Source organism: Dermacentor silvarum, chromosome 8 (assembly GCF_013339745.2).
Source record: "Dermacentor silvarum isolate Dsil-2018 chromosome 8, BIME_Dsil_1.4, whole genome shotgun sequence".
NCBI classification, from domain to species: Eukaryota; Metazoa; Arthropoda; class Arachnida; order Ixodida; family Ixodidae; genus Dermacentor; species Dermacentor silvarum.
Genome location: NC_051161.1, coordinates 161,678,981 through 161,693,166, shown reverse-complemented (window position 1 = coordinate 161,693,166; position 14,186 = coordinate 161,678,981). Strand labels below are relative to the sequence as shown.

General features: G+C 45.9%; 1 long non-coding RNA gene and 1 other non-coding gene across 2 annotated transcripts; one reads left to right on the top strand and one right to left on the bottom strand.

Moving 5' to 3' along the window:
* The first annotated feature begins 8,954 nt into the window (after window positions 1–8,954).
* On the top strand, window positions 8,955–13,134 carry LOC125947463 (uncharacterized). Its single transcript, XR_007468312.1, has 2 exons — window positions 8,955–9,416; window positions 12,974–13,134. It is a non-coding gene; the product is annotated as an uncharacterized LOC125947463 (long non-coding RNA).
* Window positions 10,961–11,035, bottom strand: Trnaf-gaa (transfer RNA phenylalanine (anticodon GAA)). The gene has a single exon. It is a non-coding gene; the product is annotated as a tRNA-Phe (tRNA).
* Window positions 13,135–14,186: the final 1,052 nt, after the last annotated feature.

Below are 14,186 nucleotides of genomic sequence, written 5' to 3'. Positions count from 1 at the left end.
CGCTCATGAGAATATTAAAAAGCGCCGGGGAAAGGACTGAACCTTGCGGTACTCCTCTCGTTTGCACCTAGAAGACGAAAAGCCACTTTTGTAGCAGTAGAATTCTCTTTCACTTAAAAATGAATGAATCCACGCTGTTATATAACCAGGAACACCACAAGATGTTAGCCGATTTATCAAAACTGTGTGTTCCACGGTATCATATGCTTTAGCGATATCAAGCGTCACTAAGGCAGCATATTGCTTATGACGTCGAGCAAGTTGTATCCGGCTTTCTAAGTCGACATGGGCATGCCAGATAGAGCAGCCAGCCCTGAAACCAATCTGACATGGACTAAGAATTGAATTATCGTTTACAAATTTTGTGATACGAAGGTGAATAAGCCTCTCAATTAATTTTACTACATTTGACGTAAGCGCTATAGGCCTGATGTTCTCCAATGTATACCCTCCCCCTTGTTTCTTAAGTATCATTACTACTTTGGCAAGCTTCCATTGCAAAGGAATCCAAGCATTTTTAATCGAATAGTTTACCACGTCTAAAAGAATGTTCGGCGATTCTTTTAACAATATTTTTAGCATTGCATTTGTGCACTATTTTTAGCACTATTTGTTTTTGTTTTCCTGTGTTTCAACTACTAGTATTCCTGGTGTAATAAAACGGTTATTTGTTATCCTTGTTTTGCTTTAGTTATATTAGTGTGTAACTTTTCACTGTTGTATAATGAGAGTACCTTGTAAAAACATCTCGTTTCTTATCGTTTTGTTCTGCTTTTCCTTTCTTTTTTTAAATCGATAGCTTCGTCATCATTGTCTGCTTTACTGACATATGCTCACTATTGTGTAATTACTATAGTACTTTGTAAATATTCAACTTTTTTGTTATCCTTTCTAATATGTATGTGTTTTTTTACGTTCCTTTGTTAACAACGAAATGTGACATGTCGAAACTACTGCCACATCATGGTTGCTAGGGCCTCGTCAAGCTGTTTGAACCAGCTTTTTGCCCTAGCATCCATTTCCAATGAGTATTTTTGGAAAAAATAAAAATGATTTGATTTGATTCCGTCGGGGCCAGGTGCTGTATTTGGCAAGCATGCTGCAGTCTGATTGAGCTCAGATAATGAAATTGAGGTGAAGCCATCCGAAGAGTCTAAAGCATAATGAATAGTTGGAAGTCGGGCTGCTAATCGATTTTCTAAACCTTTGGCAATCGCTTCTACAGAGGAGCTCATTTCTTGCGGGGTAAAAACGATAGAGTCTAATGTTAACGGCGTTGGTAGCACCTTTCTAGCACGAAGAAATGCGAACAGAGCTCGCTTGTTTTTTGATTTTGATAGATAATCATAATGCCTAATATCATATTCATCTTTGGCTCGGTTAACAGTACGCTTAAATACACCAGCGTGAAACTGATAATTTTTCCAATTTGTCGGGCATTGATTATGGAGAAGTGTTTTCCAGGCTGCTTTTCTTTTCCTATAATCACGCGTGCACTCATCATTCCACCAACGACAAGCGGCGCGCTTAGCCGAAGGGATGACAAATTCAGCTTGCTTCCGGGAACCCTCAAGAACCGAACAAATCATTGAAGCGATTTCCTCGTCATTGGCATTGGCAAGTTTCGAAACGGATGCAAGTAAGACAGTCTTAAATTTATTGTGGTTGACGAATGTGCACGCCTGGCATTCTAAAGATGTTATTGGACACATGATTTCAAATGACACAGGAAGATGATCACTGTTGGTTGCTGAGTCAACCGTTAACCACGAAGAAACATTGAGGCCAGCACTACAAAATGTTAAGTCTAACACTGACCGAAAGTGACCTCTAACAAAAGTCACATGTCCTGTGTTCTGACATGAAGGGTTACTATCAATAGCCCATTCCCATAGTCGCTTACCACACAAATCGGTTTTATTGCGATAGCAATTATATGGACACTCAAAAGCAGATTTCTGCCGTCGGCGTCGCCGTCGCCGTGAGGTTCCGTATGACGACATTTGGAGAAGAAATCGTCGCCGCGCGCCGAACGCTGTATGTGCGAGTGAAAGGGCGCGAGGGGCGCGTCTTTCACGGGGAGTGAACGCACGGCGGAGAACAAACGCGCGTTCCGCGCCGTGCTCGCTTAAGGGCTGCAGAAGTAGGCGTCTCTTTTCTCCTTTACAATCACCATATATGTAGAGCAAACGCACCTTCTTCCGACGCGCGAGAAGCCGTGGGGGAGGGGGAGGGAAGGAAGGCGACGTTTAGCTGCGGCACCAAGTGCCTATTTATATCACAGGCTCCGGCAACAGTCACCAACGCCGCACGCATTTTGAGCAAACGCGGGCAAAACGCCGATGGCGTCGACAACAGTTCTGCGTGTTGCCGATGCTGCTGCATGTCCAAGTTTATACAGCTGATAAAGCTAATATCATTACTCCGTATAGCTCTCTACAAGTTTGCTATCGCAATTGATGCTTCGCCTTTCAGGTGAAACTGCGACCACTTTTTTAGACCCCACGACACATGATGCGAATTAAAATCTCCTGCGAACAAAATTTTTTTTCTACAAGCAGCTACAGCCCTATCAAGTTGGCGCGTACTTTGCACACCGGTGGGGAAATAGGTATTAATAATTGAAAATGGTTGATACCCTGGAGACATAAGTCTATCGCCAAAATTTCGCAGTCGGAGTCCATGAATTTAAAAGAAAGGTTTGCCTTACTGACAAATTTTATTTGAAACAAGTATCAATAGTCCTCCACCTCGCGGGTTACGATCTAATCTGAATGAACGAAAACCATTGAAATGAAAATTTTTCTCTGGTGATAGCCAAGTTTCCTGAAGAAGTATAACATCTGGATTAAGCTGATGAGATAGGTAAAACAAATCTGTTAAAGCTGAGAAGATAGAGCGACAGTTCCACTGCAATACTTTCAACTGTCCAATGGTGTTGATCGCACAGCAGCGGCAACTGCCGCCTTAAGAAAGCTTTCTTTATTCATAGGCGATGGTTGACTCTTTTTTGGTTTTGGTTTCATGGTCTTAGAAATTGGAGATCCCATGCGTTTGGGAGCTCGAGCGTCAAGTTCCATATCTGTGACAGTAAGGGAGTCTGAAGAAGAGGACTCACCCTCGCCTGGTTGAATTGGCGGAGTAGTGTCCGTCGAGTGATCTTTAAATGTAGAAGGCGCTTCTACGTCGTTGCTAGGCATTCGAGGTGTGGCGTTAAGTACTGAGGACTGTAGCGGCGCCTTAGTTGCTTGCAACAATTGAATCATCTGACTGGAAATGATTTGAGCTAGGCATTCTGATAGGCTGGATACCAATTTATCCATAGCTTTAGTCATTGCCTTTTCCACAGCAGCGTCAATTGCTTCCGAGAGATTAATATTCATACTTGGAGCGTTACGGGCTGTAACACCAGAGTACCCGAAGGCCCTGTCTTTAACGACTGCAATTGCATCTCTTCGGGAGCAGCGACGGCGGCCGATTACTTCAAAGAATTTGAGTTTCTTGGGCGTGAGCTGAGCAATTGGAATAGTCTGCTGGGTGTGTTCCCCCGCAGAGGCAGCAGTTTTCAGATTGCGCAGAGCATTCACTTGAGGGATGACCATCTCCACAGGTGCGGCAACGTAAGCTCGATTTACAACCTCCTGCGCTGTGCCCGAATCTCCAACAATTCTGACATTGTATTGGACGGGACGCGAGTGGTTCTACACGGAACACAAGATGCCACACTTTGATTTCGGACGGACATGATGTGCCCACAAACGTGGTAATTACTGACTCAGTCGGAATTCTCTCATTATTTACAAGGCGATTGCAACGATAAATAGCAATGACGCCTGCTGCGGAGAGCTTGTCCAGGGTTTCAGTTAGACTTAAGTGGGAATCTACGCCCCGTACGAGGCCCTTGGTTCACGCAAGGTGAGGCGGGATAAAAGTTCTCACCGGGATGGAAGCGAATGAAGTGCATTTCAGCAGATCTTCAACACAGGTCTGGTCCGGTGACCAACACAATATACCTGCGCGTCCGAACGCTCGCACGTCAGTGATGGTCTGGAAGTGGTTGGACATGGTCTTAAGTTCCTTCTGGACAGCTTGTGGGTTCGTCAGCCTGATGGAACCTCCATTGGTATGCACGAGCGCAACAGGAATGGTGCTTACGGCACTGCGAAAAAATAAATGTAAAGGTAATTCATTAGATGGCAGGGATGCTGACCAGGCGGATCGCGCCTGCCCAGGAGAATTGGTCGACATCAGCCCAAGATGGCTGATGCAAGGAATGCGAATAAATCAGGGATTAAATAAAGGTAGTTAGAAACCTGAAACCACCCGATACACAGCCAAAATACCACTGCAGGCCAACGAAGCTTGGAGAGGCACCCGAACGCCGCAGGAACGCCGCAGCTCGCGCTCTTATTAGCGTCAGACGCGCTCTTGGCGTCTGTACGAGCTCTTGATGATGATGATGATCCACAGCACAAATGGCACATACCCACCGTGGGGGATCGGCCAAGAATTGGGCGGTTTGGAGAAAATGAATTTAAATAAAATTAGAAAAAGATAAAAAGAAAGAAAAAAGGAAGATGAATTCTGCTTGGTCTTTTAATTACTTATTATAATTGACTATTTTAGGAAGGCAGTCGATTCGAATTAATGATAAAGTTTTGCATTGCAGTGCAAAAATTCTGGTGGCTGTACCCCAATGTGGAAGCTCCAAACGAAAGCAAGACGGTAGCGTTCATACTGAGGCCAAGTTTGTTTACAGGGTCCTCAAGCACCCTTTTCCTTACTGAGGAGAATCGTCGGCAAGCAAGGAGAAAATGATCAATAGTTTCTGGTTCGCCGCACTGTATACACAAAGGAGATGCTGCCAAACCAGCCCTGTGTGTATAGAAATTTAGTGTCGGGATGCGGCAACGTATCCTGGTTAGTGTAATCTCTAATTTTCGTGTTGGGCAGAATTTACGATTCCAAGGGAATAGTAGATGGTGGTAGTCAGAATGCGAAGCCATACTAGAATTATATATCTCATTCATCATTGTTAATCTCCTAAACCTAGCGGCAGTGATATAGGCGGTTGGGGGAACGGCAGGTACTAAAGGACCCCCTAGGGAAGCCTTCGCTAATGAATCTGCACACTCATTCAAAGGCAAACCTTTGTGCCCGGGCACCCAAATTAAGCGAAGCAAACTCAAATGAGACGGAGCTAACAGATGTAACTCTTGCAAAATTTTTGAGTCACTACGCGTTGTAAGCGACGAACATAGAGAGAGTGAGTCGGTGATAATAGCAACTGATGAATGAGAGGGGTTCAACTTCCGTAATGCTAAAACCACAGCTAAGAATTCCGCTGTGTAGATAGGAGTAAAATCTGGAAGTCTAATCGAATAGGACCAATCTAGCGAATGAGAAAAAATTCCTACACCTGCCTTTTCGTGGTTCTGTGATGCATCTGTAGCTATTATAGCATTGGTCTGAATATGACACAAGTGATCATCCAGCATGGCATTGAGAATTCGTGAAGATAAAAGTTTTGCATTATTTGGGTAGATGTTATCAAAAATTATTTCTAGAGAGAGGGTAGCAGACTTTGTAGGAGTTATATTATAGAGCTTAACATTCAACGGCTCGAGTATTGCCTGCGCAAAAACCACCTGTGGCGTGTGAAAACGGGGCCAGTGGACATTAAAAAATAAAGTGGGCTGACTTATGAACACTGTCTGGTGTCTTCTGAAAGGCGATTCGTGCAGTCGCAGAAAAGGTTTGGACTGTTAGTAGTCTGAATCTAGCCATTAACGATGGCACTCGCGCTTCCAGGTAAAGCACAGCGTTCGATACGAATTTGGGGAGGCCAAGGCAGAGTCGGAGCGCATCCCGTTCTATTAAAACAAGGGGACGAATTTTGTACGCGGCACTTCCAGAGAAAAGAACACACCCAAATTCTAATACTGGCTTGACATACATTTTGTATATCCTTAGTAGTGTGTCTCTTCGCATGCCAGACCGATTGTTGCTCAGCCGTCGTAATATTCCGAGAGCACGGCCCCCTTTTTTAGCAATATACTCAATGTGCGGTAGCCAATTGAGTTTATTGTCATAAATCACCCCAAGGTACTTGGTATGTTCAACTTGGGGGATGACTTTGTTCTGATAACAGAGAGTTAAATACACTGGACTAAGCGGAAAGGCCAGCACCGCACTCTTGTTAACGTTCAGAGATAGGCGAATTCCTTCCAGGTATTTTTCAAGTGTGTTGAGATAAGCTTGCAATTTTCCGTAAAGAGACTGAATGTCGTCTGCAGAAGCAAAAAATGCAATATCATCTGCGTAGACATATGTGTTTACATAAGCCTGACAAGGTATACCACTTAGTAATATATTGAAAAATAGGGGAGACAAAACGGCCCCTTGAGGTACACCCCTGGTCTGTGTAAACCTTCTAGAGGCGATGCCATTCCTAACACAGAAAAATTCTCTCCCCCTCAAAAACTCGGCTGTCCATCTTATAAAGTAATGTGGGAGATCTAGTGCATTCATTCTATCCAATAATATTGCATGCTCGACACTATCATAAGCTTTGGCGATATCTAGCGTGACCAGTGCAGCACATCTCCCGTGGCGCCGTGCAATATGAATTCGACTTTCTATGTCTGCGTGCGCACACCAGATGGACATGCCTGGTCTAAAACCAATTTGGAAAGGGCTGAGCAGTTCTCTGGTGTTCACGAACTTCATGATTCGGACATTTATTATTCTTTCGATTAGCTTAACAAGGTTTGACGTTAATGAAATAGGCCGAATGTTCTCCAGTATATATCCACTACCTTGATTTTTGAGTAATAATATTACTTTAGCGAGTTTCCATTGCAATGGGATCCAAGCTTTCTCAATAGAATGATTAACCAGAGCCAATAAGACATCAGGATACTCCTTATACAAAATTTTTATCATTGCGGTGGTAACCCCATCCGGACCTGGGGCAGCAGCGGGCAAACTTACAATCACTGAGGCCAATTCCGGTAATGACACCTCTTCGAAATTGTCCACAGAGCCAAGCAATAAAGGCCGACAAGGGAGACAAGATGAAAAGCGGCTCTCAAGCCCTTTGCCAATTTTTTCCAAGAACTCAGTAATTTCATTCGGTGTAAGAACAAGTGATATCTGCATTGATTGATGGTTGAATCATCTTCAGTGATCTTAGAAAGCGGAACAATGCCCCTCTGTTGCGTGTTTGGGACAAGAAATCAAAATGTCTGATGTTAAACTCTTCTTTCGCTTTAGAAACTGTACGTTTAAAGGTGGCCGCTATGTATTTGTAATCATTCCAGTTTTTTGGACACTGGTTGTATAGGAGCTTTTTCCACGCAGCTTTCCTCCGCCTAAATTCTCTAGTGCAGTCGTCATTCCACCATTTACTAGGGCTATTGCTTTTACTCGAACAAATTACAAATTCAGATCGTTTTTTAGAATCCTCCAATATCGAACATAAACTATGAGCCTTTTGAATACAACTCATATGTCTCATTGAAATAAATGCTGTTTTCAAACAAGTATTAAAACGAGTATAATTAATAAAACTTCTCTTATGAAGCTCCGGAGAGGTTAGCGGGCCTACCACTTCAAAAACAACAGGTAGGTGGTCACTGTTTGTAGCGCAGTCAATCGTTGACCATGTAGACACAACAATATTTGTTCCAGAGAACGTCAGGTCTAAAACAGAGCGAGACTGTCCTCGGAGAAACGTAACGGCTCCAGTGTTCATGCAGGAAAGCCCATTATCTACTGCCCATTCCCACAGTCGTTTACCACACTGATCCGTTTTGTATCCCCATGATACATGATGCGAATTGAAATCACCAGCTAAGATTATATCTTTTCCGCAATTTGCTATAATTGAATCTAAGGAACTAATGTTCTGGACCCCAACAGGAAAGTAGGAATTTACGACTGTGAAAGGTCTACATCCGGGCAAATTTATTTCTACCGCAAGTATTTCGCTGTCTGGGGCCATTAACGTGAATGCTAACCTTGTTATGTGGCAAAATTTTGTTGAAATAAATATTACAATGCCTCCGCCTCTAGAAGGACGGTCCAAACGAAAACATCGATAATTTCGCAATGAAAAATTTTTTCCTGTATACAACCAAGTTTCTTGTAAAAGTATTATATCCGGACAAAATTTATGTGTGAGATGAAGTAAATCTGTTGAAGCAGCAAGTATAGAACGACAATTCCACTGAAGCACTCTCATCAGCCCTCGGGCGGCGAGAGCACCGCAGTGGCAATTGCTCTCTCCAAAATAGAGTATGTTAACTCGGCGCCATTAGGGCTTTTCTTGGGTTTAGAATGGGGGCGAGAATTTGAGCCAACATTAATGGGGGACCCGCGACGTTTGGGGGCCCGCGACTCCACATCCATAGTCGATACATCATCCAACTCCAAGTTACTGGGACCAGCCATATTTGATTCCTTCTCCGTACTGACGATTGGCAGATTGGGCATGTTGAGCTCAGGTACCACATTAGGAAGAGGTACAGAAGTTGCCTGCAGCAGTTGCGTTAATTGTGCGGACACAATTTGCGATATACAGTCAGACACACTTTCAACGAGGCGTTCCATGACCTTAGCCATTGACTTTTCGACCGCGGTTGCAATCGCTTCTGAAATGGTTGAATCCATGGCAGCAGGTTGCCGCGCCACAACACCAGCGTAACCATGGGACCTTTCCTTTACAGCTACAGTAGCCTCTCTGCGGTAGCAACGCCTTTTATCCATTACTTCAAGAATTTGAATTTCTTGTGATCGATAAGGGCAGTCAGAATTATTAGCCTGAGGCGCACCTCCACATAGGCAACACTTCTCCGTTTGAGTTGCGCACTCATTGCCCGGATGTCCCTCACCACAGACGCAACAACGAGGACTAGACTTGCAGCCACCCGCACTGTGTCCAAAACGCCAACAACTACGGCATTGTAACGGGCGCGATGCTAGAGGGTCTACACGAAAAATTAGTGGCCAAATTTTTAATTCTGAAGGACATGATGTACCCGCAAACGTGGCAATCACAGATTCTGTCGGTACACGTACGTTATCAGTCACGCGGTTGCACCGATAAATGGCAATAACACCTGCCGCAGAGAGCTCTTCCAGTGTTTCTGACGGACTCAGTCGAGAGTCCACACCACGCACTATTCCCTTCGTGCATGCCATATGAGGTGGAATGAAAGCGTTCACCTTAATGGAGCCAAACGAGGAACATTTTAGTAGATCTGCTACACATGCCTCATCTGGCGATCTGCAGACGATGCCTCCTCGTCCAAATTGTCGAACGTCTGTGATATGCAGGTAGTGATGAGTCACAGACTTAAGATCCGCCTGAATTGCTTGCGGGTTATTGATTCGAATGGAGCCGCCATTCAAAGGTACCAGCGTATGGTGTAATAGTTCAGCAGAAATCCGCTAGGTGGAGATAAGTAATTAAAGAGAAACTGAGACATCCACCCAAATGTAGCAATTCGCTACTATGGAAACCCAACCGGGTTCCTCGAAAGAAAGCCTCGCAGTTGAAGAAAAATTCGTCCTGGTCCGGGACTCGAACCCGGGACCACCGCCTTTCCGGGGCAGCCACTCTACCATCTGAGCTAACCAGGCGGCTAGCAGATGGCAGGGCGAAGTCGAATTTGTCGACAACTCGAAGCAAAGGCAAGTGTATGGTGTAATAGTTCAGCAGAAATCCGCTAGGTGGAGATAAGTAATTAAAGAGAAACTGAGACATCCACCCAAATGTAGCAATTCGCTACTATGGAAACCCAACCGGGTTCCTCGAAAGAAAGCCTCGCAGTTGAAGAAAAATTCGTCCTGGTCCGGGACTCGAACCCGGGACCACCGCCTTTCCGGGGCAGCCACTCTACCATCTGAGCTAACCAGGCGGCTAGCAGATGGCAGGGCGAAGTCGAATTTGTCGACAACTCGAAGCAAAGGCAAGTGTATGGTGTAATAGTTCAGCAGAAATCCGCTAGGTGGAGATAAGTAATTAAAGAGAAACTGAGACATCCACCCAAATGTAGCAATTCGCTACTATGGAAACCCAACCGGGTTCCTCGAAAGAAAGCCTCGCAGTTGAAGAAAAATTCGTCCTGGTCCGGGACTCGAACCCGGGACCACCGCCTTTCCGGGGCAGCCACTCTACCATCTGAGCTAACCAGGCGGCTAGCAGATGGCAGGGCGAAGTCGAATTTGTCGACAACTCGAAGCAAAGGCAAGTGTATGGTGTAATAGTTCAGCAGAAATCCGCTAGGTGGAGATAAGTAATTAAAGAGAAACTGAGACATCCACCCAAATGTAGCAATTCGCTACTATGGAAACCCAACCGGGTTCCTCGAAAGAAAGCCTCGCAGTTGAAGAAAAATTCGTCCTGGTCCGGGACTCGAACCCGGGACCACCGCCTTTCCGGGGCAGCCACTCTACCATCTGAGCTAACCAGGCGGCTAGCAGATGGCAGGGCGAAGTCGAATTTGTCGACAACTCGAAGCAAAGGCAAGTGTATGGTGTAATAGTTCAGCAGAAATCCGCTAGGTGGAGATAAGTAATTAAAGAGAAACTGAGACATCCACCCAAATGTAGCAATTCGCTACTATGGAAACCCAACCGGGTTCCTCGAAAGAAAGCCTCGCAGTTGAAGAAAAATTCGTCCTGGTCCGGGACTCGAACCCGGGACCACCGCCTTTCCGGGGCAGCCACTCTACCATCTGAGCTAACCAGGCGGCTAGCAGATGGCAGGGCGAAGTCGAATTTGTCGACAACTCGAAGCAAAGGCAAGTGTATGGTGTAATAGTTCAGCAGAAATCCGCTAGGTGGAGATAAGTAATTAAAGAGAAACTGAGACATCCACCCAAATGTAGCAATTCGCTACTATGGAAACCCAACCGGGTTCCTCGAAAGAAAGCCTCGCAGTTGAAGAAAAATTCGTCCTGGTCCGGGACTCGAACCCGGGACCACCGCCTTTTCGGGGCAGCCACTCTACCATCTGAGCTAACCAGGCGGCTAGCAGATGGCAGGGCGAAGTCGAATTTGTCGACAACTCGAAGCAAAGGCAAGTGTATGGTGTAATAGTTCAGCAGAAATCCGCTAGGTGGAGATAAGTAATTAAAGAGAAACTGAGCCATCCACCCAAATGTAGCAATTCGCTACTATGGAAACCCAACCGGATTCCTCGAAAGAAAGCCTCGCAGTTGAAGAAAAATTCGTCCTGGTCCGGGACTCGAACCCGGGACCACCGCCTTTCCGGGGCAGCCACTCTACCATCTGAGCTAACCAGGCGGCTAGCAGATGGCAGGGCGAAGTCGAATTTGTCGACAACTCGAAGCAAAGGCAAGTGTATGGTGTAATAGTTCAGCAGAAATCCGCTAGGTGGAGATAAGTAATTAAAGAGAAACTGAGACATCCACCCAAATGTAGCAATTCGCTACTATGGAAACCCAACCGGGTTCCTCGAAAGAAAGCCTCGCAGTTGAAGAAAAATTCGTCCTGGTCCGGGACTCGAACCCGGGACCACCGCCTTTCCGGGGCAGCCACTCTACCATCTGAGCTAACCAGGCGGCTAGCAGATGGCAGGGCGAAGTCGAATTTGTCGACAACTCGAAGCAAAGGCAAGTGTATGGTGTAATAGTTCAGCAGAAATCCGCTAGGTGGAGATAAGTAATTAAAGAGAAACTGAGACATCCACCCAAATGTAGCAATTCGCTACTATGGAAACCCAACCGGGTTCCTCGAAAGAAAGCCTCGCAGTTGAAGAAAAATTCGTCCTGGTCCGGGACTCGAACCCGGGACCACCGCCTTTCCGGGGCAGCCACTCTACCATCTGAGCTAACCAGGCGGCTAGCAGATGGCAGGGCGAAGTCGAATTTGTCGACAACTCGAAGCAAAGGCAAGTGTATGGTGTAATAGTTCAGCAGAAATCCGCTAGGTGGAGATAAGTAATTAAAGAGAAACTGAGACATCCACCCAAATGTAGCAATTCGCTACTATGGAAACCCAACCGGGTTCCTCGAAAGAAAGCCTCGCAGTTGAAGAAAAATTCGTCCTGGTCCGGGACTCGAACCCGGGACCACCGCCTTTCCGGGGCAGCCACTCTACCATCTGAGCTAACCAGGCGGCTAGCAGATGGCAGGGCGAAGTCGAATTTGTCGACAACTCGAAGCAAAGGCAAGTGTATGGTGTAATAGTTCAGCAGAAATCCGCTAGGTGGAGATAAGTAATTAAAGAGAAACTGAGACATCCACCCAAATGTAGCAATTCGCTACTATGGAAACCCAACCGGGTTCCTCGAAAGAAAGCCTCGCAGTTGAAGAAAAATTCGTCCTGGTCCGGGACTCGAACCCGGGACCACCGCCTTCCGGGGCAGCCACTCTACCATCTGAGCTAACCAGGCGGCTAGCAGATGGCAGGGCGAAGTCGAATTTGTCGACAACTCGAAGCAAAGGCAAGTGTATGGTGTAATAGTTCAGCAGAAATCCGCTAGGTTAGCCGCCTGGTTAGCTCAGATGGTAGAGTGGCTGCCCCGGAAAGGCGGTGGTCCCGGGTTCGAGTCCCGGACCAGGACGAATTTTCTTCAACTGCGAGGCTTTCTTTCGAGGAACCCGGTTGGGTTTCCATAGTAGCGAATTGCTACATTTGGGTGGATGTCTCAGTTTCTCTTTAATTACTTATCTCCACCTAGCGGATTTCTGCTGAACTATTACACCATACACTTGCCTTTGCTTCGAGTTGTCGACAAATTCGACTTCGCCTGCCATCTGCTAGCCGCCTGGTTAGCTCAGATGGTAGAGTGGCTGCCCCGGAAAGGCGGTGGTCCCGGGTTCGAGTCCCGGACCAGGACGAATTTTTCTTCAACTGCGAGGCTTTCTTTCGAGGAACCCGGTTGGGTTTCCATAGTAGCGAATTGCTACATTTGGGTGGATGTCTCAGTTTCTCTTTAAAGGTACCAGCGCCACCGGAATGCTGCTCACTCCACTACGAAAAAAGGCTTCTAGAGGCATTTGATTAGGAGGGACAGAAGCTGACCAGGGGCAGCGCCCCTGGCCAGGCGAGCTATTCGTCATGAGGACGAGCTGACTGTCTCAACCAAAACAGTACAGCCTTCTGTAGCTTATTGCCAAAAATCAAGCTTAAACCGCCCAACACTGAGCCGAGCACCCCACAGCGCTTACGTGACCACCAGATGCTTGCTTTTCTTCCAGCGGCCAGGGACCAGGGCCAGGGACCAGGGCCAGCGGCCAGCGCAAAAATGGAACGGCGGCGATCGTTGTTGTTGTTGTTGTTGTTGTTGTTGTTGTTGCCTCAAAACATGGACGATCGTGGCTTCAGCGAGGCTCTTCTTGTCGTGCTTCTTCTTCTTCTTCTTGTTCTGCGGACGCCAAGCGCACTGTCCACTACAGTAACATGAAAATTTTTACGGATTATTTCGAGCAGATTCTTTCTTTCTTTCTTTCTTTCTCTTTTATTCGAGACAATTTTCATACAAATTCTAGAATATTCGTCACTAAATAAACGTTCGCTTTTGTGCAGTGGCGATTTTATTATCAATATTCTTGACCATAACGCTACTGTACATGATTTCAACATACATGAAGATTGTCTATTGTGGATTTGTGAACTTAATAGAAACAGCAACACGTGTCACATGCTCTACTGCGTCGGCAGTAGACCTACCAATTACGAATATTGAAACGAGTGTGCTCTCTTCTGGTACAATCGCTTCTGATGTGAGCGATCACTGTCCGGTATTTGTCGTCTTTCGGAATGAGCATGCTAAGCGAAACAATGTGAAAGAGTCTGTTGTGGGGGGGGGGGGGGGGGGGCAACCGCAAAAAGTCTGACCTCTCTCCATCTCATTCGCTTGCGCTCTCTCTCTCTCTTTCTTTCTCTCTCTCTCTCTCTCTCTCTCTATATATATATATATATATATATTGCGATTCACTATTACAATAGGTGAAAGAGCCTGGAAATGCGTCTGCCAGTTATTTTTTATATTTAAGAGACATAGACCTATTTCTCAATCACACATATTGAAACATTGCGGGCCGAAAAATTGTTTCAATTTGCATTTATTTATTGCAACTATATAAAATTTCATAATGATGCAGGAGCAACAGGCAATAAGTGTCGCACAGAGGTCCTGGATCCGGCCCAGT